The following is a 27,191-nucleotide window of genomic DNA, read 5'->3' as shown; positions in this document are numbered from 1 at the left end:
TTTCATTAGACAAATGGGGGCTGGGTTTTTCCATGCATCTCAGCCTCCTTTTAATGTGTAAATTACATAGGATTTGCCACTCATTACAATGGTGATATGATTATTGGCCGCAAACAGACCACACTGCACAGGCCCGCGGTGATAGGCCAGCTAAGAAGTGGCATGTGTGGGAAGAATTGGACAGCACATGTCTCCTGATCGCAAGCCTTCAAAAGAATTGCATTCACAGACGGGAGGCTCCCACTTGGTTTGCTCCGAGCTTCATGCAAAGTCCATTTCTGAGCATCATGATGGGTAAAGACGTAGTTCTGGGGTAGAAGCTGCCCAGGGGCCAGAAGGAGTGGCACGGGGGAAAGCTTTGTGGATTTGGAGGCAGAAACAGGCGTGGCTGTTTGAAGGAAGATACATCACTCAACTCTTGTGAACTTCAGTTTCCCCACTCACAAAATGGGCATGATAACGCTGCCTCGATTCCTGCAAGTTATTAAGAAACACTATTTGTTGAAACTCAGCTATGCATGGCTGTGCTAGGCAATGTCATTCCTATTGTCATTCCTATTGCCTCATTCATTCCTTGCAATAACCCTTAAAGGTAGCGATGGCTAAGCACACTAAGAAAAGTTAAATAAGTCAGTGCAGCATAACCCCCCCCCAATGCTGCACAAACAAAGAGTTTTATGGAAAAATTTACAGCTTAGAAAAGGCTATATAGTATATCCAGTCCTCCTTGACTGGTTCTCAGAAAACCACAGTGCACTTTAGCACATTAAAGGGTCTAGGAAGCTCCTTATCAAAGCAACCTTTTTTATTTATTTTGAAATCCAGAATTTCCTCTGAAATCCCCTTCTCTCTTCCCCGCCCCCAGTACATATGTAACCCCAGCTGCCCAGAAGCTGGGTCTCCTGCAGGGGACATAGCCCCAGTGCAGGTGACTGATTTGGAGGTGGAGAAACAGTGACAGATCTGCAAGTCCCTGTAAGGAGACATTCTCAGCTTGGAAGGGGCTGGCAGAGAAAGATACTTTCTAGTGAAAATACGCTGTGAGTACACAATTGTGATGGGAGGCCCGTTCTGGCAGAACTGTGCCACTATTTGAGCATAGTGTGGGAGGAATTTATTGTCCCCCCCAAAAGAAAATTTATTCTACAGGAATGGAATATGATATTGTTTCTACTTTTTCCCATTCATTCATTCATTTTGTATATTTTTTTATAAACCCAAATATATCACCCATCTGTGGTCTATATCGTGCCAGAAATTTAGATCTTCAGGCACACAAGATGATTGTCTTGGTAGATGTATATGGAATCAAGCTCTCAAAAGCTGCTTTTTCATTAATGGCTTCTAATACCACCACTTTCCTCATTTCCACCGGCATAAATTGACCATAATACTAAGATTTTACACTTGTTTAATGCTTTATACTACCATGCATATGCATTTCTCATGAATTTTCAGATTCTATTTGTTAGAACACCAGGTCAGAAAGATGTAAACGTTTCCGAAAGAACAAGTATATGTGCATATTCGTTGGGATGTGGGAGGGAGGTGGTTTCATTGGAAATTCTGGGTTAATAAAAGAAAATGGTTTCTGTAATACAGGACATCTCAGAGCTTTTAATGTACATTGTGATTCTCCAAGAATGCAATAAAAGGAAGAGTTATAGCAGACAACATTTCCCAAGCTATATATTTAGCCATAGAGCTCTTTGTCCATGGAACATTTCTTTGGGAAATGCTGAACTGCCTGATTCTTTTCTCTAGTGTGTGCGGCACGGCTGTCTCTGAGCATTATTGTAACAAGGGAATGAGGTATGTTGGTGAAGCCGCCGAGCACAGTGCGTGCACCGCGGGGAGTCATTCTCTAACCACCCCTAGAAGTCAAGCAGGCTCCAGCTTTACCTACAGCCTTCCAACTGTGGCATGCCTTCTAATATGGCTGTGACTTGGGTTCGTTCTTTGGCTCTGGTTCTCTTTGTCAGTCCTCTCTGGGACTAAAGGCCAGCTTCCCTCCTGTCACCATCAACTGGGCCACGCTCTTTCCTTCCTCTTCCCATAAGTCCTGGCAGCCCGTGGACCAGGGCTTGTCTTCCTTCTACTACTTTGTCCATTGACTTCTCTGAGTGAAAACTCAGGCACTGCTAGATGTTGAGAACTACTTTCTCCCAAAAAAGGGGCTTATCATATCTCACCTTTTGATCATAACTTGTAGATACTCATTGCTAGCTTAGTCTGGTCTTGCATTTACTATCTCAGTGGACTGGGTCATAGCCCCTACTTTACCTGTCTTGGCTCATCCTGTGCTCCCAATTGGGGGCTCCCAGTTTGCTACATGGTGAGGGCTTCCTGGACATTGGTTTTCTTGGAAATATTTTAGAACTATGTCTTATATGTGAGTGTAAATGTATACCTACTTTATATCATTGCCAAGTGGCAGGATGTGACTAGAACTCTAGTCTCTAAAATACCTGGGTGATTCTCTTTCTATTACGTTGCTATACTTGATTCACAATTATATAATTTCCCTCCTGCTTACTGGGAAAGCAAGTAGCACAGAGAAGTTTTGCCATAGCTTTTTCTGGCCATTTTATGCATACTAAATTTGGCCTTTTTTGCTAACTTTCTGTATTAGGGAGAATAAATTCTCATTTTTTGTGACTCATGTCTGAAATCATGGTTCTGTCAATAGATGTAGGCTGAAGTCATTCTAGGGTAAGCTCTGAATGCCAGACTCACTCCCAGTAGGAAATAACTTTTGAGAAGAGGTTTCCTAAAGAAATAAACTTTACTGCCTCCAATGCTTATAGCAAGGAGGCCAGAGAAAGTTTAAGAATGGGGCTAGTTATACGACACTGGTACTAAGGGCTGGAAGCTGGAAACAGGGCTACCTCTGGTTTGCCTGTAGGCTTGTCTACAGAGTGAGGTTTCTTACAGATCTATCTCATGTTCATTGGCCTGACCATGCTCCTGTACAGAATCTAGGGCCAACTGTGGTCCCTGGGAGCTCTGAGCCCTGTCTGGGTGCAGAGAGCATCATTCCCCACCAGCAAATGTCAAGAGTAAGTATCTGAATATTATTAATAGCTTGTGCTGGGGCCAGTTCAAAAACAAGGATGCTGGAAGAATAAACCTGAGGTTGGCCAAGCAGCAATCAAGTCACTAGAGGTTGCTAAGCACCATCCGTATATCAGGCATCAGAGAAAGTGACCTGCTGAATCTTAAACAGCTCAACTTCCCAAATCTGAAGAAATGGGGTCTGTGAATAAGAGGATTAAGGGATTGGGGTTGGGCAGTTCTTTATAAAATCTGGTCAAGAGATCTTCAAATTTCATTTCTGTATCCAAACACCAAACAAAGAATTAAGTTTATTTTCTGTAAAAAATAATTGTGCTTGTAACTGGACAGGCAGAGAAAGGATGTCCTCCTCCCACTCGAAAACATGAATTTTTCAATAATTTGTCTATATTCTCTTAAGCAATTTGCGATTAAGGATGTCAATTTAAGAGACAGGTGAACTTTGTTTAAAAGCCATGGAACAAAGCGCAGCTCGACGACCTGCCCAGAGAGTAAGCCTGTGACCTTGATCTTAACTTGCGTAAAACATGCTAAGAGCAATGACTAACAACTGAGTTTTTCTTGCCTGAATTCTGGAAATTGCACTGATTTACAATGTCATTCTTTGCCTGAAAGTACTGATTTCATTTTTTGAATTTCTTCATCAAAAGCTTTGGGGAAAATTGTAGTATATAATACAAAATATTTTTATTTCATTATCTCTCCCTAGATCAATGAGTTTAACTTTCCATCTTACTACATTTTGAACTGTTGCAGATGGTGTAGGTGGCAAATATTACACATTTGGTTAGAAAACATCATGGATATAAATACCCTTGTCCTTTTCCCTCAGATCAGTGCTGAGCTTTAAGAATAGGATAAGTACCCATCTGCCTGGAAAATTGCCTGGAGGCAGGTGATGGACTAGATAGATGTCTTACTTAGATTCCTTCCAACCCTCTGATTTGGAGATCTTCACTGTTGCCAACACAGTTAGTTCTGGTGGGATATGGCCAGGACTGCAGCCCCTTCTATGTGTGTGCAGAATGCCCAAAGACGTTCCATTGAGCTTAGTTAAGAACAAGCTCTAAAGAGCTTCCATCTCTATGGAAATAGGCTGTTTCTGAAATGCTATCTGTGGACTTCACTCAAGGGTATGGAGTTCTAATCAGCAATGATGGATGGATGAATGCAAATGGATTTTGTGGAGGTGGGGGTCACAGGGGCTGAGCATCTTTATGATTTGTGTGTCTTCAAGAGGTGCAGCACAGAACCCAAAGGCGTCACCTAAGCTCGCCTGCCAGGTGATGGCTTAGTGGGATCACTATGGACTTGGGCGAACAACTTGACGCTATCTATGGTACCTCCACTGTGCAGATGCAACGTAAGTCATAATGTCAGTGGGTGCCCCATCATGACTAAAATGTTCTCATTTGCAATCCTAGTGAGCAAAGGGATAGCAGTACACTTCTGTTTTTTATATATACATATATATATATATGTATTTTTGTTTCTATTTAAATTTTTTTTTTTTTTTTAGACAGAGTCTTGCTCTGTCACCCTGCGTAGAGTGCGGTTGTGTCATCATAGCTCACAGTAACCTCAAACTCCTGAGCTCAAGTGATCCCCTTGCCTCAGCCTCTCAAGTAGTTGGGACTACAGGCACGCACCATGACGCCTGGCTAATTTTTCTATTTTTAGTAGGGACGGGGATCTTGCTCTTGCTCAGGCTGGTCTCAAACTACTGAGCTCAAGCAATCCTCTTGCCTCAGCCTCCCAGAGTGCTAGGAGTACAGGCATGAGCCACTGCGCCTGGCCTGCTTCTATATGATTTTTAAAGCAATTTGTATTCTCTCTAGAAAATTTTTAAGAAAGTAGACATGTATGAAGATTAAAACAAAAATATTCCTAATTCCTCAGCCCCAACATATTCACTGTCAACATTATGGCATATGGTAAACACTTGACACTGTGAGTGGACATTCTGAGCACATGAAAAATAGACATAGTCACCCATCCTACAATAGCATATAACTACTCCCAGAAAATAAATTATAATGGAAAATTAAGGGTGCACTTCAAAGCACCAAAAATTCTTTAATTTTTAACTCTGTGAATCATTTTTGCATTCTCTGGACTATAGGCTGAAAATGTTCAAGGCGTTACTTTTTGTTACTTGTAGGGCAGGAAAATGATGAACCCATGCACCAGGCCCTCAGCTACCATAAAGACCATCCCCTCCATAGCTGTTCTGCACTTGGTGAAGTCTCTCCACTTCCATTATCAGCACTAGCTGTTAGTTTCTATCCAAACCCATCACCTTCTTTTTTGTTGTTGTTTGTTTTAAGAATTTTTGAAAAAGTAATAGTGTTTTCTCTTAAATAATTTAGATGACTTTGCAGAGTGTTACTTGATTTGTAACAATAAGATCATTTTGCGAAGTGGCTGTTGGTTGGCTGCCCAGTTACATTTGTGCTCTATGTAAATTGATCCCTCCACACTGGGGCTGTACACTTAATATTTCAAATTCATACATCAGCAGTGAAACTAATTCATATGTTTCATGGACTTGGAGTTGCTCAGGATTAGAAAAATTACATGTGCATTTGTTAGAATTTTACTATTTTTCTTTCTAGCCTTTTTCTCCCTAACTCTGTATGTGGAGTTCGTATGTGTATGTGTGTGTGTAATGTATATATAGTTTCTGCATGTCATATTCTTTACTTAAAAATTCTCAATGGAGCATTTTTCCCCACTTTGTTACTAGTATCAATCATTTTGTTGATTGATTGATTTGTTTCTTATGCATTGTTTGTCTCACCCACCAAAAATATACAGGTCACAAGAACAGGGACTTTATCTTGTTGTTCATTTTTATATCTCCAGCATCTAGAATAAGTCCTGGCACATAATAGGTACTCAGTAAACATAAGCTTATTGAATAAATGGATTACTAAAATATTCACTGGATACATAATTTTTTTTTGGAGACAGAGTCTTACTCTCTTGCCCGGGCTAGAGTGCCATGGCATCAGCCTAGCTCACAGCAACCTCAAACTCCTGGGCTCAAGCAATCCTTCTGCCTCAGCCTCCCGAGTAGCTGGGACTACAGGCATGTACCACAATGCTCGGCTAATTTTATATATATATATATATATATATATATATATATTTTTTTTTTTTTTTTAGTTGTCCAGCTAATTTCTTTCTATTTTTTTTAGTAGAGATGGGGTCTCACTCTTGCTCAGGCTGGTCTGGATACATAATTTTTAATGATGGCATAATATTTCCTAATATTTCCTAAGGCATAACCAAAGTTTAGTTAACTGTCTCTCTGTTCTTGACAGTAATGTGACATAATATTTTTTATTATCATAACCAATGTTCTGAGGAATAAAAATCTTGGTCACTAGTTTTGATTTCTCCTCAAGGATAGATTCTAGATGTGGAATTTACTGGGTCAAAGAATAAGCATTATATAAAGTCCTTATAACTTGATATATATGTGTATTTTTTCCCTCAAAACACGAGTACAAGCTTTGCACTCCCATATACAATGAATGAAATTATAAGTCTTCCACATTCTTGCTTTATGGGGTAACTTTTCAACTTTCTTAATTCTGGAATTCAAAGGGATTCCAATTCTACCATGGATATTATATTAATATTAGTCAAGTCATCTTTAGCTGCTGTAACAGAAACTTCTAAATCTTAACACAACAGAAGTTTTTTTTCTTGTTCTCATCATGGTCTGAAGTAGCTTGAATGAGACTTCTGGACAGCAATCCTCTAAGCAGGGACTCGGGGATTTGAACTCTTTTCATCTACCATCTCTGAGTACTTCACTTCCAGAGGAGTAAATGTGTGTGTGTGTGTGTGTGTGTGTGTGTGTGTGTGTGTGTATTTGAGATGGGGGGGTGGAGAGAGAGATCACGTAGGGTATTTTATGGCCAACCTAGAAGACAAGTATTTATTTCCACACAGATTCCATTGGCCAGAACTCAGTGATATGTTCATACATAGATGCAAGAGGGACTGGAAAATAGAGCTTCCCTGGGTACCCAGTCAACAAATGAATTGTGTCTTGAAATAAGAGATTCTGAAAGTGTCTTCTTTCACTTTTTGGATAGTTGAAAAGTATACACCTCCTATTAGTAGATCTAACGCCCCCAGTTCTGATCGAATGGTCTGTGCTGTTCATTTCCTATGACAGTGGCCAGCACTTGGCCGGTAGTATTCACAAAATACAGACAAATAAGTAGAACAAGCACCAGTTTTGTCAGAGATGTGGTTGCTTGTCCTGCAATTGAGGAGAAATGCTATTCAATTTATCCACCTTTAGAGTTCGCTTTGGTGTCCTGGAACAATTCCAACTTGGATAATTGCATTCTGCCGATCTGAAATTCCCCTGTAGTTTCTTTCGGATGAGCTAGCCTTCATTTCCCTCTCTACACATCATAGCATAGTGTTACTGGCACCCAGTGATTGCTCCATTCCACAAAAGAACTGGTTACATTTCATCACCGGGAAAGTGATCCCTGGGTAAATATACAGAGTCTGCAGGTTCCTTTGGTTCCTTAAGGCTAGAAAACATACATTTAATGGATTAGTAAAATTAGTGGCTTGAAACTCTAGGTAGTGAAAGAAGTTAGTAATTTTCTGTTATGCTATATATTGAACTCTAGAAGTTAAAAAAATATCTTCCCAAGAATATGTAATATCTTTTGACCCAACAAATAATATAGTATGTTTTCTATTGCTAAATATGAGATACTATGATGATATCTTGAATGACACCTATGGGGTTTATACTACAATATTCCTATAGCAATATGTTTATCTCTATCCAAAATAATCAACTCTTCCTCTCATAGATTTCAATGAACAGAACTAACATTTAGAGAACTTCTTTTTTTTTCTTCCTCCTAGGAATATTTACTTTGCTAAGTAGTCTACACTATCCCCAATTAAATGCTTATGTGTGCTAAAATAGAAAGGAATGATATTAGTTTTCATCCAGAAATAAAATACTGCTTGGTGGTGGGCGATTCTGTTAAAAATTGAAGGTCAATTTGCAATTAAAGGGTCTGTTAACAAAGTATCAGAATAACGTGCTGCTCATTGGGGTGATGAAAACAAGAAAAAATATGGCTGTTGAACAATTATTAAGGTTGAGCTTGAAACTTGTAGAGGTGTTTTTTTTTTTTTTTGGTCTAAAAATTATTTTTTAAAAAATGCAGGCTTACTTCTGATTTACAAATTTCAAAGCTCCCGTAGCCAACAGAGGGAGATTTTTTAACAGTAGGGGGTTATCCTATTAAAATTCATCATGATTCTTCTTCCTGAAAGAAGTAAACAAGAATCAATTTTCTTTAGTAAAGAAGTTGGCTGAGACACAAGTTGATCTAGGATAGACTTGATGGATTCATATGAAACGTTTACAAAATAATTCAGAATCAGAATATGCCATTGATAGTTAATTCTTTCCCTTTTCTTTTCCTTGGGCAGGGTAAAGGAGAGGAAATCTGTATCAGGGAAGAAAAGGACCAGCCCCACAGCATACACAAAAGGATTTTATAGCTTTTAATTCTGCTAAGCCACCAAGACATGGAAGATGTACAGTACTGTAATTATCTGGCTGGATAGATGTAATTGTATCTATCAAACTAAATAGAACACTGTCAGATGACAGCCAAGATTAGATTGTCTTTAAGGGTCAGACAGAAACCTAGAGTGACCTCACTCCTGCCTTCTCACCATGTCTGTTTTCTTAGTCTTTGATGGGGACCCATTTTGCTAACCGTGTGAAAGCATACACAGGAACACTGTCTTTTGCTCTATGCCAACAGCCTCCCTGGGGACCATGCTTAGTTTACTTGGGCTCGGGGGATTAAGGCTGCCCAGGCCTCCCTTGTATTTGAAATGTATGATATTGATATCAGTGCTTAGAGGGAATCGGGCCTCTGCAGCAAACAGATCATGCCTGGCTCCGTGAAGTCTACATTGCACCGAGAGATGTATAGGATGGTGGAGAAGGGCCAAGTCGGGCTTTTGCTCTGGAAAGCAAGTATTAGGTAATGAATTGAAGACTGAGTTTCCCGGCCTGGTCCTTAATTTTTGGAGACACTTCCACGGGCTGTGGAATTAGATTTGAACTTTTCAGTAGTTTTTGTACTTGCTGTAGTGTCCTGTCCATTCATTGTCATCGCAAAGATGCTAGCTGGGCTATCAGCATTAATGTTTCTCTGCCAAGCTATCTTTAAAATAAGCATGCCCCTCCCCCTCGCTCGTTTACAAGCAGTTAGAATCTATTTTCATGGAGTTCCTCCAATCAGGATCATATCCAGACCATTTTGGTTTTTCTGAACCTTCCGTACTATATTTACTATGTTTAATGAAAAGCCTGGATTCTCCCCGCGCTAAGTAGTGAACCAACGATGGTGGAAATATTCCACTAGTCCTGTCGCATTTATGGAAAGAGATAAAATACACAGAAAATGTGTGGCTATTAAGCGGGCTACTTCATCTCCCCATTCTTGCATGCATTTTCGACCATTCCATCTTGCTGCCAGTGAGTTACATGGTTTCCATTGTTTGGAGTTCCTGCTTTAGAAGGGAACAAAGCTCTACAAAGCCAGGTTTGCCTTGTGCCTTTAGCATAAAAATGCATGACACTTCTGCATATGCTGTGTGTTAAATTTAACCAGGTTAACGCCCCTCTGCCTGGGCTTTTGGAAAAGAGTCCCAAATTGTCACATGTAAAGGGACACTTCAGTGCTGATTTTTATTTCCATGAGATTAAAAGTGAAACATGTAACCACAAAGCTGGTTTATGTCATCCCCCTGTCGGAGTCAGCAGTCATGCCAAAAATTAGATATTTGATAGGTTTGTGAGAGAAACAGATGCAGAAGGATGCCATTCCCACAATTTAGACTCCTTCTTATCTTTAAGCTAGAAAGAACATTCCAGATGAAGAAAATCTATTTTATTGGCTTTAAAAAATAGCAAAGAAAATGCAGAAATAAAAAATGGTAATTTAAAACTGATGTCATTCTTGGGGACTTATAAACTGCAAATTGGTATTTCTAACTAAAAAAAAAAAGTCATTTAAGACATGCTTACTTGATGTTTTCATTTATGCTGCATTCTTACCTCAGCTACGGAATTATAATTGAGAGAAAATATCCACAAGATATGTTCACATATAGTAGTATGTGGATGTAGGCAAGAAAAAGTAGAGAGAAAACCATAAACCTCCAAAAGGCTAAAACATCCAAAAAGTATTCTCTCAGCTTTTTTTTTTTTTTTTTTTTGGAAGCATTTTGTGTCCCATTCTTTTTATTTAATTCTGCCAGCTGTCTGCTAAACAAATCTAGCCAGGTGGGGCTTACAACCCATGACTAAAAAACCTACTAGTGCAGCTGTCCAGCTTGCCCGGAGGAAGAATTCAGACAAATGGCAGGAACGAAAAGATTGTTTTGTTTTCAAGAAAAGTAGCTACTGTACCTTCTTTGGGTTCAGTTTTTGTTCCGTTTGCTTAAGTTAATCCATAACTTCCTAAGGTTTTATGGTGAAATAGAAAAATAATATCACCCTTTTAAAATAGTTAGTGTATTTTTGTTATAGTCTAGTTTAATTTATTATAATTTGCCCTTAAATAAATGCTTTATTTTTATATTGCAACCTGGCACTGAGCTGTCTTTTTTTTTTTTTTTCAGTTGGTGATTTGTAAATCAATCTCTCTCTCTCTCTCTCTCTCTCAGGCGGGTACAAGTTATTAGTGAACTGTGACTGAACTTTATTTCTAAATATCGCATAATTAAATATGTAGCTATTTAAAGGTGAAGGTTGGCATGGCTTTTTCATGAGCAGAGGAACAGAACAGGCTTCTTCGCACTGCATCACCAGTCGACCTCAACTGTGAATTTCTAGTCAGCAAATGGGCGCTTCATTTGGTGCATTTGAGCAGAGGATGGGAAGAGCTGGCTAAAAAACGATCCCATCGCCATCTGATCTGCAGCTCTATCGATGACAGATCAACACGTAAACCACTCAGTGACTTTCCGCGTTTATTTGACACTTATCAATTCAGTGAGTCTCAACATTTTCATCAAACCCGCCGAAAATCTTATTATTGTCCCATGAAAAATGCTGCTAGAGTTACAGCCGGTCTCGGTCTTTGGTTCCAGCACCTGTTCGAGAGATGTGACCCTCGTATGCAGGATTAGGACACGGTGCTGAGCGTAGCCAGACTTCTGTAACTCTCCCCAGGGAAGTACCTGGGGATGCCAGTGCACTGGTGCCATTCAAAGAAGCAACGGCAACCCAGCAATCTTTGACACGTACAGAAAAACTCTGAACTATGTCCACTGGTCGGTTGTGATTTGTGTACAGGTTTTAAAGAGAATGGAACAGTAAGAATTTTCTTAGCAAGAAAATATGTCATTCTATAAACTGGTGAGGATATCTGGCTAAATCTCAGAGCGGATTTGGCAAAGAGCTAGAACTAGGAGAGTGGCATATTCAGTTGCCTTGTTGTGCCGTCTATAGGGACACAAGGAAACAATGCCCATCGTCTACATTGTATAGATCAAAGTGGCATCCAGAGTTAGCAAGTGAAGCCAGATTACCACTAAAGTTGCCTTCATTTCCATTTATTATATAACAAGACATGAGTGATATTGGCATGGGAGCTCACAGAGCAAAAGAAAAGAAGGCTAATGTTTCATGATGGAACTAGAGTGCTACGTATTAATGCAACTAACCCTCATAGTTTGTTGTTATTTAATAAAGGGGAGTGTAATGAGGAATTTGGGGCAAAACTGGTATATGTGCATAACAATAATGTACCACAGAACAGTACTGACATTACTTAATCCTCAAAGGATTTACGAATACATTTAAATATTAGACATGAATTGATTGTGCAAAGAAACATTAACAAACCAGGTTAAAAGAAGCAAAGTATCATTTCCCTTTTGTCCTCCCTACCACTCGAGAAGCCCAGACTAGGTGCCCCTCACCCAACAGCATCCACTTGTGTCCTGAATTTATGTTTCCTTTGGGAACTTAGACAACTACTTTGGACAATGTGGGTAGGCAACAGGTTGCTACAGTAGTATCTGTGGCTAAGTAGGAATAAACACTAAGAAAAAAATTCCCAAATATTATAAATACAGCAATTATTTGCTCTCAGTGCCCTATACTGATCAAGAGGCAAGAAAGAGTATCTACTTAAGGACAACCCCCAAACTATACATGTAAGAAGTGGTGTTTTGTAGAAAAAAATAGAAAGGAAATTCCATAGCATTGCCTTTCTTCCATTATGTATGCACGTGTGCATATGAATCTGTTTAAATTTAAATTCCCTTTAAATAAATCTTTCAATGTGGGCAAGGATTGCTCCATAATAAAGTGCAGACAAGCCAAGCCGTAATACATACATTTTCTATATTTTCTTCATTTAGAGATTGATGAATGGAGAACCAAAAGAATAAAGACTTTATACTTGTAGAAATATAAATTTTTATATGTATTACATAAAGATCTTAGAAATCTTAATTTCTAACCATGTGGTCAATATAAATTAATATTTTGAAGATGGAAAAGTTTCCTCCAGTGTTGCCTCCATTAACAAAAAAAACATTTACAGTAGAATTAAACATTTTCAGTACAAAATAGGTTTGTAATTAATAGGATGATTTGCACATTCAGATATGGCATGTCTTTTTGTAAATAGTAATTTTGTAAAGTAAATGCTCTTATAATCTAGTTAATCTAAAGTCTGGGGCATTAGGTTTGTTGTTTTACATCTATGTTATAAAAGGAAGATCAAATACCCTTCGTAATTTCGGGTCTTCTTCTTCAGTATCCTAGGATGTTTTTCCAAGACCAGTATCCTAGCCTTCATGCAAATCAATTCCCTTTTTCTAGTTCTGCATCATTTTCTCAGCATTTTGCTGACTTTCAATCCCTAGGATTGTGGACTGGATTTAAATATTTAATCTTTAAACCATTTCTCTATGAAAAAAATTAACACTGAATCTTTATCATGTTTTCAGAATATTTTTTCTTGTAAAAATAGTGGTGTGTTCTTAAAATTATTCAATCCAAACATGCAACGAATGTGCCCTACTAACAGCATATAAAATATAAATGCACAAATTCTATAATTCGATACTAGAGGAGCACAAGACAGAAGAATCTTGCAAGTCTTCCATCCCCTGCTCTGATTTTGGCATCTTTTGGATCATAGCCCAGCGTACTCACAGTGTATTTCTGTATCATGCAGGTAGAAGTGAGAATTTGAGGCTCATTTAACAGTGTGAATTTTCCCAATGTATCACAATTACAGAGACACCTGTGCTTTCTAACTTTTTGCTGATCTACTCTGAAAATGCAGCGTGTTTAAATAACTGTATTGTTAGTGTACTTAACTTCTGTATTTTATTTTATCCTTCTCTTCATCTCCCTTGCTTCCTTTCTTCTTTCATTTCTTGCTTTCTTTCCTTCCTTCCTTCTTTCTCTCCTTGTTCTGTTTTTGTTTCTTCTGTTCTATGTCTTTATCCTCCCTCCTTTTCCATTATTTTTCCTTCTTTCTCTCATACTTTCCTTCTCCTTGTTGAATTTTTAAAATCCGCCTTGATGCCGTAGTTTTTCATAATGCCCATAGAAGTCCCACATCTGACAAAGTTTTCACTTACTAAAATGCAGAAAAGCAAAGCTCCAGGGATGCTGCCTTTTAAAGAGCAGTCACATTATTCGACAGAAACAGCATTTGATGATTTCATTTTCCATCAAACATGTTAACTGTTTCACAATATTAACAACAATAAAAAAAACTCCTATATGGCTATGCATACATGTCATTTGGGTTTAAGCAACCAGCCTAATGCATAAATCTGCCTTCACACAGCAATTGCCTGCGAGTCGGAACAGAGAGGCAGACCTTCCCAAGTTTCTTATGTTGTACTGTTTACAAGGCATTCCTGTACTTCTGGTTTACAGCTCTGCTTAGATCCTGTTACAGTTATACTTAGATCTTTCTTTTGGTATAATGGAATTTAATGAGAAGGAAAGTGTGCTTTCAGTTTGCATTTTCAGAAGGATTTATGGTTAAACTTAGGATATGTAAAACCACATTTACCCAAAAATAAGCAAAGGACTCATTCACAGAAAGAACAAAATGTCCCACCTGAATTGAAAATGAAGGAATTCTTGGGGAAAAAAAATGTTTTTGAAGTATACCAAACGTTAGAAAGTACTTCTCTGAAACCAACGAGTTACCTACCTTTTGTTGAAGTCCACCTTAAGGTTGGTTACAACTCTGTTGTGCTGATCATTTGCAAATCTCACTGCTGTGACTAAGAAAAGGGTGGGGCTGCACCCTGAGACATCTGTGGGCCAGAGGAGCTGGCAGGGACCACAGAGCTTTCCATTGAAGTGACTGCTCGCAGCCTGGCTGCAAGAGCATTCGACCTGAGAGAACTACTTCCACATATCAACACCTTGTCAGTGGAGCTCGGAAAGCACTCAGAGGCGGCAGAGAGAGAAGGCAGTACCTGCCTTAGGAAGCCTTAACCAGCTCTCTTCCCCTTCTGCCATCAAATCTTTAGTATTGAAACAAGAGAGGAGAAGTCTGTAGCCATAAAGCAAATTAAGTGCTTAAATTATGGCACTGGTTGGCTTTGGTTATTGGTATTTAACTACATAATGATTTTCAAAAAATTCAGAGCACATATGATTATCTAATTTTAGAGGAATTTAGTCTATTTGGGTCAGTGGTTCTCAATGCATTGTTGTGGTGTATACGTTAGTTGTTGATTCTTTGGGAGGTGGTTCACAAGTCATTTGTGATTAATAATTGCTTTCAACTGATTTACTTAAAATTAAATTAGAGCAGAGGATTCAAGGTTATTCCTATAATAATTTCATCCCGAATCACTGATATTCCCATTTGCGTTCTTGAGCGAATGAGAAGGGGGTGAACATATAGCTAATGTCCCAGGGACTGTGCAAACCCTTAAAGGTCCATGGAACTCTGTCCCTCGTGTGAATGTCATTCGCCATGTGTTTTGCAGCAGGAACAAAAGCCAGATTTTCTGAAATCCATTGCGTTAGGATTCGAGTTGCTGCTACGTTTCATTTGTCCATACGTAGTCTCATTATAATCAAAATACAATAAAGAAAAAAATTACAATTTTGTTAATTATCTAATAACAGCGATAGGCGAGGCCTTAAAAAGATTGTCTAGTTGCTCTTTCTATGGATCACGCCAAACATGCCCAGAATAGCCAGCGATGATGCACTCTCTGATCATTTCAGTTTAGATTCAGAATATAAAGTGCTAGAAAGCGCTGTGATGATTAGGTTGAATTTATAACTGAACCTAAAATATGAAAACTGTGCACGGGCTCCTAAGAAGCAGTTGCTGTATGAAAGCTCTGTTACAAAGGAAGCTGCTTCTTATTAAAATAAGCTCAAAATCAGGTTGGGGATAAGCAGGTCTCAGTTTGCTTGCTTTTGCTGAAGCTTAAAGTACTTCAATTGTAGTAGGCATAGTTAACACTTACAGAAATTATGGGCTGACTTTTTTTTTTTTTTTTGAGTTTGTTTTATGTCCATCCTCTTTTCTAGAATGTAAGCCCCATGAAGACAAGGATTTCATGTCTACATACATATTAGCAGCACCTACAGCAGCACTTGTTACTCATCAGAAGGTCAATAAATATTTGTTGAATAAAGTAAAAAAACGAAAACCTCTCTCTGCTTTTCCCCAAGAAAAGTCAGCATGACATTCCCACCGTCTTACTCACTGTCCCAATAGCTTTTACATACTTTTTAAAGAGCCATTCACAGGAAATCATTTATGTAAGGCATTGCTTATTTGCATTAGAGAAAAAGAAAAATCCGATACCTTTTCACTAGCCAACAGGATATTTCCGGTTTCTCGAACTGTTTGCCAAAGGGAAAGTACAGGTTGAACTGTTTAGAAAAGATAAAGGATCCTTTCTTGGATTTTGAAGACTGGGGCTTTTCCACATGGTTTCCAAGTTGATTGAGCACGTAAAGTCCGATGAAGACAGATTCTGCAAAAGCAAAGAAACCCTATCTGATGAGAGCCCCAAGTGTGAACATATCACACGGTGACCATGTGGAAACAATAGCCAGTGCCGGCAACAAAGGCTTCCATTTAATGAGGGAAGTGCCATTGTTCTTGAAAGTCTAATTTGGTAAACATCTTCCAGTGCTGACTCATCAGGACTGGAAATCCAATAATAAATCACCACTGTGATTTAGCACTAATGCTGGAATCCACATCACGAAGCGTGCCACGGCATCAGCGGAAACTCAAACAGGTCGCTGAAAGGTGCATTTCATCAGCAAGCAATTTAATTCATATCAAAGGAGTTTTACCCCAAGTGAGTGGCAACTGGCTACTTTGGAAAGCTGTTAACTGTTGGGGGAAATGAGTTGTGTCAGTCCCCTATAAAAAGGTAATAATCTATAATCCTGGATACTTTAAAAGTCGTTTCCTCAAACTCCACAGCAAACAATATAAAATAACAACTCAATATCTTTGTATCTTAATCATGTTTGGTAACGAAGCCCTTTAGATAATTGGCACTGCTTCTGTAGTAGGCCAAACTTTCTTTTAAGTTACAAATACTCACAAAAGGTTTACATTATAAGGGGCTGCTTTGGAGATGTGCAGATTTAGTTTGGAAGTACAAAGTGAACATGCAAATTGCCTTATCTTGTGGGATTCACAAACAACCATCATTCAGATTGATTTAATACATGGCTTTTTATCTCTAAAAGTGTTAATTAGAAAATAGGGACAGTTCTCTGAACACTTAAGAGTAATAAATAGATCAAAACAGCATCCATGCTTCTGTGATAGAACTTCTGAAGGCTTTGTAAAGGGATTAATACAATTGTCAAAAAGACCACAGAATACTTATTTAATAGTGCTACCAAGCTACAATTACATATTTTAGGACTTTATCACTAAGTTTTTCAATACTCGTTATGCTTAAAAAAAAAAAAACTGAGATTCTGTACAACTTTTGTGCCATACTTTGAAGCTATCATCTTATTTTCATTTTTCCACCTTGGACACGAGAACATTTTCTTCCAGAGAAGATTCTCAACCTTCAGGCTAATGTAGGAAGAATGGGCTATAGAATTGAACACAAGTGAAATATTAAGAGAAAAATAATTGTGATTCCTGTGTCTTCTTTTGAATGAAGAATATAAAACTAATTTTTGACAATTTACCTCCACTTTGAAATTTATCTATTATGTGACAGTTAAACACATGTGCTTGAAAAGTCAAATACTGGCCGTGACACTACCCACCTCAGTGACCTTGAGCAAGTGACATCACATCTCTGTGCTTTGGTTCATCTGTAGAATGGGAAAAATCACAGTCTTTTTGTCATAGTGTCTTACAGTGAGGATTAAATGAGGTCATGTTGCATGGTGCTTGGCACTTGAGCAAGTGCCCTGTAAGTTATGACAATTGAGGTAATTGAGGGCCAAGCCATGCTCAGAGCCACATCCCTTCCAATGCCTCTGTTCGTGTTCATTTTGTTACTACTTCATCTTTAGTTAAAGTTTTGATTTAACTAATAAGAGGTACAGGTGGCAAAATAGTAAACATGTATAAAATATTACATAGAGTGTCCCAAAAGTCACCATACATAGCGAAAAATGGGAACTTGTAGCCAAATGCACCTTTATTTACAAAATATTCATTACAGAATTTTTCCTTTGTATTGAGATTTTTGGGACAACGACATCAAGTCTGTCCCTAACCCCAATTCCTTCTTTGCCAGAAAACACAGCATTTGGCTATCATTCCAGAAATTTTCTTTGCACCTTGCCTTTTCCTTTTCTTTTAGATGATTCTCTATGATTTCTTTCAATTTTTCAAACCTATGTTTCCTTACTCTGAGCACATCATCCAAACCTTCTGCTTTGCTCAATCTCTTTTGACCTGGAGATTCCTGGAGATTCATACTCCCCGGGCCTTCGCCCTTGAGCTGTTATCTCCTTTGGTCTCCCAGGCAAAGCCCCTTCCATGTTCCTTCTCTGCCTGGCTGCTCAGTCCTTCTGCCCTCCAGAAACGCTTTAACTTTAAACATCATCAAGTTGATGACAGGATAAGTGAAAGTCATGAAACTCTTAATGGTTGGAAGTCACTATGAATTTTTATTATTTACCCTCAGCTTTGTCCTTCTTTATTACAACTATGAGCTTGTGTGAGCACACTAATAGGCCTGGCAATATCCTATTGGATTTCTTTATTAATCCTTTACTTTCTGATGAAAACTACAAGGGAAACATTACTCCCATTTTACAGGTGAGGAAACAGGTTTTGAGAGCTTAAGTGGTTTGTCCAAGGTCCTATAACTTGTGTGAGTGGCTGAGTCAGAATTCAGAGCTGGCCTGACTGCAAAGATTTCAGCCACTGTGCCCTGCAGTCCCTCCTGGCCTCTCCACATGTGGGCATCTCTTGGGCTGATTGGCATTTGATTTCAGTACCCCATGCGACACCCCTCACCCGCCACCATCATCAGGTTATGCTGCTTCCTACTTTACTGAGAACATCAAAGCTGCCCAAATCTTCCTTTCCAATCATCCTTCTTCTTCCCTTCCACATGTCTGCGATCTACCTGTTTCTGATTAGTTATACGCTAGAAGGATCTAGAACATCTTTCTTATTTCTGAGCAAATAGAAGGCCCAGAAAGAAGACGCACTTGTCCATGCTTGCGTGAACTAGGAGCTGAATGGGGACAAAAACATATGCCCTTGTTCTCTGGGTCTAGTATTCTTATTGCCCTGGGCCTTTTCTGAGAGGCTGCAGCTTCAAATGGGCTCCTGGCTGAGATACCTCCTGCGTACTCCTTTACCCTTTACCTTCCTTCCACCCTGGGATTCCATAATTTCATAAATGATTCCTCTTTCCATTGGCTCCTTCCCTCTGTTTACGGGTTCTTTATTTCCTTTACCAAGAGATACAAACAGAAAACTTCCTCTGGACCTTGCTACTTTTCCTCAACTTCTGTCCTCCTCTCTCTTTTTCTCTCTGTCTGTGCAACATTCCATCAGAGTTAGATGTTCCCATGCACACATTCTTTTTCACTCACTCATTCCTTTATGCCTTGCAATTTGACTTTCAACCAGCTCCCATACATCCTGCTTGAGGCTCTTCTTCATAAAGAGATATTCTCGTTGTTAAATTCAGTCTCAGCAGTCCCCAAAGTCTTCATAGCTATGGCCACTGGAAGCCCTGCAGGTTTAGACTTGTCTTGGATTCCAGAGACCACCCTGGCCTTAGACAGAAATTTTGGGGTCTCTAGCCCAGTGCTCTGAGACTATGCATTTAGTCATCCTTGCTGCTCTTTTAGCCTTGACTTTCTTCTAAATTCCAATAGCTGCCCAATTTCTGTCTCCTCATTTTACTTCCTGTACTAAGAATCTGTGTTCTTCCTGGAATCCCACGTCCTCTGGTATTTGGACTCTGCCTTAGTGCCACCACTGTCTACTGGGGAGTAGAATCCCATCTCTGCATTCCATCCTAAGGACTTGGATTGTGTTAATCCCTGGGAGATTAACAACTCCAGTTTGTGGCTCCAACATCTCCACCTTTTTGATCTCTCAGTATTGCTTGCTCTAGCAGGACACTTAATTTGGAAGAGTGCCAATTGCCTCTCTGAACTACATCACTGCTCTGTTGCTCCAATGAACTTCCTCCCAATACGAATACATCTGTCCCCCTCGTGCCAGGGAGAGGTCAAATTCTAGATGCCAGTTAAAGGGCTGTGCCAACGTGGCTAACTGGTCCATGCCTGGGCCTATCATGAGCTGTATCATTTGCAGATGCTGTAGCATTGAATCTTCCAGCCTACTCACATACTCTGCCCCTACCTTCTCTCCTTCAAGCCTTTAGTGACAACTGTGTGAGTTCCCTTCCTTTCTTGCTGATGGCTATCGTTCTTTTGCTTATTCTACTTGACATCTTCTCATTTTACTCTCTCTCATTTGGGATACTTGTTTATTTTTATAACATCAATTAGATATTTCATATCTTCAATACCTCTAATGTCAATATGATTCCCAATGGCGACACAAATATTTACAACTCTGTGTTCTAGAACCTTTTTATATAGATGTCCAAGAGACACAGGTATATTAATTCATCCAACCACTATCCCTTGTTTTCCAGAACCATAAAAAAAAATACCAGCTTCTTTTGCTACTTTTTCGTACTATTATAAAGAGAACTGTCATTCTACTGGTTAAAATTAAAATTTTGTGATCATGATTGATTTCTTTTACTTTGTTGCTTCCCACATCCAATCAGTTACCCCATCCAGTCAGTTACCACATCCAGAATTGTATCTTGGATTTCCATTCCTTTATTCCAGCCACCACCATTCTAGTTAAAGCCTTCACAATCTCTTAGTTGAAAACCGCGTTTGCTAACATGGCCCCTCCTGGGTCTGGGCTCTTCCTGCACTCACTTTGATTCCATCCTTCATGTCACAATTGGACCAGCATTTCTAAGGCTGGGTTCTGATTTATGAGATAATAGCTGCAGGAATTATTTTATAATATCTGGTTGCTATATTAATATTGTTTGTCTTATTCTGTCACTGATTTGGTCAAATATCCTTAAATTCTCCCAGTGCCTACTGAATAAAGGCAAATGTCACTGTCTGGTTTTTAAGATCCTCTGTAATATTTTCCAAATTTGTCTTTCCTGATTTATTTTCTACTAATCCCAGTGGATTACATTCTATCCAACAAAAAGCCTTGCCATTTTTTGGACACATCCAATTTCTTCAGTCACCTGAACTCATGTTCATGCCATTCTATATTCTACCCCTCTCTACCCTGGACTCTTTTTGACCCAATGAGATGGAAGTAAGGTGAACAAACAATATCTAGAATTCTTTGGTAAAGGACAACTGTCAATAATTAAATTATTAAGTTTAGCACTGGTCCACTTACTGGTTTTGCATTGCTTTTTTGGAGATCATACTAGAACATTGTCATAATCCTTCATCCACATGAATATCTTCAGAAGATGGAAAATGAAACTATTGATCATATAGAAAAGATAAAGGAGTTAGGACGTTTTTTGTTGATGACATATTCAATATAAGCCAAAAGTATAATGTAGGTATTAAAAATCTAGCAAGATCTTAGGCTGCCTAGATCAAAATTATCTATTTTGTGGGAAATTACTATGCCTTGGTTCTCAGTATTGCTTGAACAATCTCAGGATATCGTGTCTTGGTGTCACATTTGAAGAGGAGCATTGGCAGAGTGGAGTATGTGCAGAAGAGGGTGGCCAGAATGGTGAAAGTACAGAAATTATCTTAGGAGTCATATGAGAGAAGGAGCCAGGATAATTTAACCTATTGGGGAGAAGATTAATTAGAGAAATAACCAGTCTTTACATGTACATAAGCCTATCATAAAGAAGAGGTGCTATGAGTGTTCAGTCAATACATAGAAGTAGGGCAAACAGAAATATTTGTGAATCCATATTATAAAAGAACTTTCTAGCAAGGCCTCTCCCACAGAGGATAGTCAGATTGAGTCTGAGTGATTAAGATTGCTTTAGAAAGGTTTTCTACAGGAAAGGGAGGTTGGACTAGGTGTCCACAAACAAGTCTTTACAATTTAAGATCCTAAAATTAAAAAAAGCTCTTGAGAAGTCATTGGAATAACTTTACGTTAAAACAATAGACACGGTGCATATGACTTTGCCAATCCTGGGCTAGACAAACTCAAGATACAGACTAAGGTACCAGTCCTAGCAATGGAAAGACATGCCTCCTCCAAAATTGTGATTCTGTGAAAAATATCAATAGAATTCATATTTTGGTGATTTGTCAGCAATGATCCTTTGCTTGGAAGGTTCACAGTGGCATGGTCACTAGGAAAGAGCACATAACCACAAAAAATCCTATAGATTGGGATGACTGGCTTAGACAGTTGTTTTAGAGCAAACCACAAGTCACCTGGAAAGGTAGTTAAAAGAGGATCTCAGGCATTTGAACTGTGTGGCTATAGGAGAAAGTCATGTCCATACTGAGGATGGTGGGAACCTCACTCAATTCCCAGGAGACTATTTCTGAGCATGTACAACAGACACGGCCCATGCTCACCACCTGGCCTTGAGGTTCACCTGATGGACTTGTCTGCAGTCTTTTCCCTTACCATGCCTCAGCTCCCTCTCTCCCCATCTGCATTCTATTTTCCTTGCACTGTGCTCTGGCTAAACTGGGGGTGCCAAGTCATGTCAAGCAGCTGTCTGTCTCCTGCCCTCCATTTGTCTTCAGGTTGTCAATTGCGATTTTGATCACAGGTGAGGTTTATTTCTCACAGCTGCACCACCAGTGGCATAAACTGGTCTTCAGTGATTCTCTCCTCCACCCACCAGCCCCTTATTTTTCGGTCTAACATCTTAGCTGCTACATTCTCTTACCACCTGGTTTTGACTTCAGATCATTCTCAAAATTGTTTTATCCCAGTCTGACATGTATGGCCTTGATGCAACTTTACAAGTATCAATGGAAAGAAAAAGATTACCTATAATCTTCTCATAAGTCTCAGAAAAAGTATAAAAGCATGAGCAAGTGTAATTTATCACCCTGAGAAGTGGGCATGTAATTACTTGCAAGGCTGCTTTTAGTTTATAGCATAGTTTTCTATTTCTATCCTTAAACATTTTGCCTGCATCAAAGTTTTGGAGAATTTAGCACATTTGCAAATGCCTGGTGCTGATGCTACTTCTGCAAAATCATGTTCACATCATTTCAATGGCATTGCAACTGTCTCCAATTTAGCCAAAGGGGTCCACGAGTACTTCTACTGTAGATCCTCTTGGCTAGTATCTTGGTACCAAAGTTTTAGTTGCCCAATAAACTATACAGTTCAGGATGAAGTGTACCAATAGACGGTGTTTACTTAAATCCCCAAATAACTTTTACAAAATTGGATGTTAATTCTCTTTGGTGCTATTGCTATTGTGAAGTACTTGCACTGTGTTCATCAGATTATACTTATTCATGTGTTTATTTAGGGAAACACTAAATAAATTTGATTTTTTAGATTTGTTTCTGAATTTCACAATTCATCTTTATCACTCCATAAGGCCTTCTACCATTTCATGAGCCTGAAAATTTTTCTTTTTTTAAAAAACGTTTGGGTCTTTCTAGGATCGCAAATTGGAAGCTTTGGAGCATGCTCTACTCATCCAGGCATTTTGATGTCATGAAAACATCCACTCAAAGTAGGGCAGGTTCTTACTTGAGAGGCTGTCTCAGCTTAGCTATTCTGAGCATGACCCAATATGGTCTCTGATCCTCACTCTATTTACAACCCACGAGGACTAGCAACTACTGCCATCGGAAAGCCTCTCTCAGAAAGAACATTCCTGGTTCCTGGTGGGCCAATGGTCTTTGTTACGGGTTGAATCAGGGGACGTCTTTATGCACAAACCAGCCTGGTGCTATTTCCCGTGCAGGGTACTATGGACAGGACAATTTTAACAAAATTTGACAAGGCGAATAAATTAATCAGCATAGTTTTCATAGTGGTTAGATTTTAGTTATTTGGATTAGTGAGTGTTAGTATTGTTCTCTTTCCTCTAAAAATTGCTCCTTTTGGATCTGAAGAGTATCTTCTATCAAATAGTTATAAATAATAAAACTGCCTTGGTAGAAATGAATTCAACAGACCTCAAAAGCTGTTGAGTGTCCCTGATCCATCATTGTCATCCTGTTCAACTTATTTCTTTTCCCCATTTCACACTGAGAATGGACTAAATTAACCATTAGCTAGATTTAGCTTTCTGGCCCAAATAGATCTGCATTCTCTTCTCTAATGTTGCTATATGACTCACTCCATTTCTTAACCAAAGGAACTAATTAAGCACTTTGTTGCAAAGTGTCCCCCCTCCCTTCCAGCTCCTGCTGAGCTCTTGGCTGCATTTGGAATAAAAGTGAATGAAGATGGTGATAATGTCAAAAAAGTTGTCAAACACACAATAGTCTTAAATAAACAAGTTTTGTCAAGCTCCTACTACATTTAAGGTCATGTCCTAGACCCTGGGGTAAACACGCAGTCCTACATCGTGATGCCTGCTGTCACAGGTGACTTGGGGCACAGTGGAATTTCTGGAGCACAGAAATTATCCTCCAGAATGGTTAGTTGACATCAGATTCCCTCTGGAAAGATATGCCGTAGTGAAGATCTGGGTCATTTTTCTGTGAGTTTGAAGCTTGCTGAAGGTCTTAGACCAATCCTAGCCCCCTCAATGACACCGTGCTCTGTTCCTGGTTGTTTGGGATCAGACCTCATGAGATGGCTGTGGGCTTCTGGACCTCTGACAAACTACTGGCATCTTCCTTCTGTGTTATGTGCAATATTGCATAATATATCCCCTTAGGCAAATTGCTGCAATTGAAAACAACAATAAAAAGGTTGAGACATCAGTGTTCCTAGCTAAGAGTTGGGGATGCCCTTACATGTACTTCCTCAAGATACACTATTACCCAATACATGTGATTTACACACAAATTAGATTAATTTTAGACTCTTGGAGATTCAGCTATTTATATATTGTTTGCATTTTATCTTCTAAATTCCTTCATTCTAAATTCTGAACAATATTGCCTTCATTATATAATCATACAATGATAGTCTTTTCTTGAAAACATGCTCAGTTCACTTCTATCATAGAGAAAATAAATGTAGATATTTAGATTCCTTCTTTGCTTCATATGTAGGATACAAGAGTCTAGTAAAATGCTGATATATCTTAGTATTAATATGGTACCTTTTATGACTTAATTACATTTAGGTGATATGGTTTCACATGACAACATGAGTTAAAATGAAATACACTCATTAAAAAAACAAATTCCACCATAATATGGGTAACACGTGATATCCAGTTTTGGAATGTTAAGCCTTATAGAGCACACCAGGGCCCATGTGATGCCTGTTATTAATAACAAGAATAAATTCTACCCTACTTCTTACACCATTCATTCACATCATCAGTCAGCAACTCAACACAACCTTTAGTAATCAAAAAAGAGAAATCTAGTACACTCTAATGATTTTAATAATTGCTTGGAAAATTGATAATGCATTAGATGCATTTGCTGAAAAGTAGGCTGAAGATGGCTAAGAAATTTCATCCTAAAATGGGTATGCACCTATTTGTATGTATTTACCGTCGGTTAGCTCCTCGGTTAGAACACTGTGCTAATGACGCTCATATTAGGTGCTTTTTCCTCATGTGGTCCTGTCAACCAACATCTCTTTTTCATGAGCAATGGGTTTCATCCCTGACCCCAACCTGCCACTGCATTTGTTTACTATGGGTCAGTAAGGAGATGTGACTAGAGACTATGCATTGTTTAAAGCCAATGCATCACCGTACTGAAGAAAATGACTCACAGCACAACATTCATGGTGGGTTGGTTGTTCTATAGCATCACCTCAAGGACTGCATCTATGGGCTTGGGCTAAATGGGAATATCTAGGTGTAAAAACACACACATCAGAGACAGTTACTAATCACATTAGTGATAGAGATTCACCTGGGGAAAGACCGTTAGGAAATAGCGAGCTGTTTGGCTCAAAGGTTAGTTTAAAGACAGCTGTAGATTTATTATATTAAAAATGCTGGGTGAGGGTATTGGATTCAATAAACTTTAAAGTCCTTCCAGCTCTAAGTCCTTCCAGCTCCCTGCAGTCTCCAAGTGCATCGATTAACATACATAATGTAAAACAATGTAGTTTTGTAAAGCAAAATTGGCAGGAAGAGAATATTCTCTCAAGAAAAAAAAAAATACTTTCTGTGAGTCTTCTCTTCAAGCTACCAAAAAAAGGTGATCAAGTAGAGCTTAAAAATAATTTCTGGGCTTAAACTTAAAATTCTTTTATCTGGAACAGATTATTTCATTCCACAATTAGAAATGAGATCCAAAATGCAAATATTACTCAGAGAGATAGCACATTGCCTCATATTCACACTATGGTGTTAACAACTGCTATAAGAGCCATTTTACAGAGTAAGTTTGAGAGGGGGAAGCATACCTTATTCAAATATATGAAGATGATTTTACAAATCGTATCCTATTTTATTCCAGTCCCAATTCTGCCAACCCTTCTGGGTATGTAACAGTTTTAAAGACAGTGCTTCAAAATTTGAAGAGGGAAAAAAGTGGAAACAGCTTAAATGAGCCTATAACTCCTAGGCTTTCACCAAATACATTTTTGTAGTTTTCCAGTTTGTTAGATCTTCTTGAGAACAGGGTAAAAATTCTTGGATTTACCTGTACAATAAAATACCAAATAGATACTGATTCTTTAAGGTTTTGTTTGTTATCTCTATTTTTCTAAGCTACCTTAGTTTAGATCAAGTCTCTCTCCTACATGTGAATTGGGTGAGATGTGCTATTCACTGTCCTATTGGCTGGAAAGAAATCTAATACTTGAAGATCTACTCCATTTGGAGTTCTGATCAGTCATGTAAAAATGTTTCTTTTGATAGTAACAAAACTAAATTAAATAGGAGAAAAATAACTTAGCAAATGAATTGAATGTTAAAGCTGCAGAATTACTGTTCCCCACGGAACAAGAGAAACAGGGTTCCAAACGTGGTGAGGGATGGAGGTTGGATATGTGAATTCTGTACTCTTGATGGAAGAGTTAAAAAAGGGTTACAAAGAGACACCATTACCTTTTGTCCCGGAGGAGAATTTCTGCTGATCTGGCTGCTCTGTCCTTGTGAAATCACTTGGATACAGGCCTCACCTCTGCAGCTGGGTGGACCACAGGAACCTTCTGAAATTACTTAAATAGGAACCGAAACGGGAGAATAAGTCTAGGTGTTTCGTAAAGAACATTCCCTGTGCCTCAGCTGAAAAAGGATCCATACCGCCCAAGAGACGTCAGGGCACTAGGAGGGTAACGAGAGCACAAGCCTACCTGTGTGGGCCCACTGCCCCTCCATGGCTGATTTATGTGGACGAGTCGAATCCTTTTCATCTATGAAGCCGAGACTGGCAGAAGCCAGCAGTGCCCGCCATTCTTCCC

At 38.9% G+C, this 27,191-nt stretch overlaps 1 long non-coding RNA gene across 1 annotated transcript; it reads right to left on the bottom strand.

Moving 5' to 3' along the window:
* On the bottom strand, positions 1-27,191 carry LOC105860228 (uncharacterized). The gene is made up of 5 exons (XR_012920494.1): positions 27,084-27,191; positions 26,836-26,948; positions 21,078-21,166; positions 15,972-16,143; positions 1-474 (listed from the first exon to the last, which is right to left on the bottom strand). It is a non-coding gene; the product is annotated as an uncharacterized LOC105860228 (long non-coding RNA).

Source organism: Microcebus murinus, chromosome 8 (assembly GCF_040939455.1).
Source record: "Microcebus murinus isolate Inina chromosome 8, M.murinus_Inina_mat1.0, whole genome shotgun sequence".
Taxonomy (NCBI): domain Eukaryota; kingdom Metazoa; phylum Chordata; class Mammalia; order Primates; family Cheirogaleidae; genus Microcebus; species Microcebus murinus.
This window is presented reverse-complemented; position numbering and strand designations above follow the sequence as displayed.